A 1,511-nucleotide genomic window follows, 5' to 3' on the forward strand; every position below is an offset into this window, starting at 1 on the left:
CAAGCAATCCTACCGACTGAGGATAGAATTAAGAAATCGAAAAAGCGACCAAGGTCCAACAAAAGAACTGTAGATATAAGCTGGGTGTTTTCGATTGGCGGCTCAGTCTGCTGTGAAAACCTCAGATCTTACATGAATATTCTAAAATTATAAGTAACAAAATGGATATCTTAGTCAGCATGTGTACTTATATGAATGTGGTGCTAGCAGAGTTGTCTTTACTGAAATGACGTTAAAATATCCGCTCGTCATAATTCCAGATGTATAACAATTATTGAATTCTTGGACATTAACCATTGCCCAGTTTTATTCTATTTCAAATAACGTTTCGGGCACTGGACTCTGTCTCCGTCCACAGGTGGAAGACCTACTCAGTTGGAACCAATCGTTGTAGGTAGTCCCAATTCCCGGAAAATAAGTAAAAGTAAAGTAAATGTATCCCTGTAACAGGTCTTGAAGGCCCATAGGGTTGTGAGATGATGAGGCTCACACATTTTCTAGACAATCGGCTCACAGATGGCGGTGAGGTTGTCAGCCTTACGCGCCGGCAGCCCTTTACCCCCAGTAATATTCCTGGTATTTATTTCTGTTAGAGGCTGAGTCGACCCCAGGGTCATATTGCGGCTGGGAGGATTAGGTAAATTAAAATAATCCAGAAAACAAGACAATGAATACTCTTAAAGGAACCAGTAATTGTATTAATGCACTGTCATCACGAATTTTTAAATCTTATTCCAGATATGTAAAACTAACAATAATTGTATGTTGGTATCTCGCCACCAAAATGCATGGCAATATCAGGACATACAGATAGGTAACAGATGTTTTGTAAATGTGGCGCAGTTCGGATATTTTGGAACGACTATAACAAATCAAAACCTGATGCAGGAGGAAATTGAGAGGAGATTAAACTCGGGTTAAGCTTGCTACCATTCAGATGAGAAGCTTTTTCTTCTAGTCTGCTGTCTAAAAACATAAAAATAAAAAATACAAACTATAATTTTGCCTATGGTTCTGTAAGGGTATAAAACTTGGTCTCTGACATTAAGGGAGAAACATTGACTGAGAATGTTTGAGAACAGGGTGTTGAGGAGAATATTTGGCTCGAAGAGAGATAAACTGACAAGAGGTTGGAGAAAACTGCATAATCAGGAGCTTCATAATTTATACGCTTCTCCCAGTATAATTAAAATGATCAAGTTCAAGGATGAGATGGGCAGGGCATGTAGCACAAATGGGGGGAGGAGAAATGCATGTAGGATATTGGTAGGAAAGCCAGAAGGAAAGAGACCACTAGGAATACCAAGACGTAGGTGGGTGGACAATATTAAAATGGACCTTAGAGAGATAGGATGGGATGGTATGGATTGGATTGATCTAGCTCAGGATAGGAACCGCTTCCATAAAATGCTTGGAAGTTCTTGAGTAGTTGCACAATTGGCGGCTTCACAAGAAGGGCTCAGCTCCATGAGTGAGTGAGTGAGTGAGTGAGTGAGTGAGTGAGTGAGTGA

The sequence above is a fragment of the Cryptotermes secundus genome, unplaced genomic scaffold (genome assembly GCF_002891405.2).
Source record: "Cryptotermes secundus unplaced genomic scaffold, Csec_1.0 scaffold94, whole genome shotgun sequence".
Lineage (NCBI taxonomy): Eukaryota > Metazoa > Arthropoda > Insecta > Blattodea > Kalotermitidae > Cryptotermes > Cryptotermes secundus.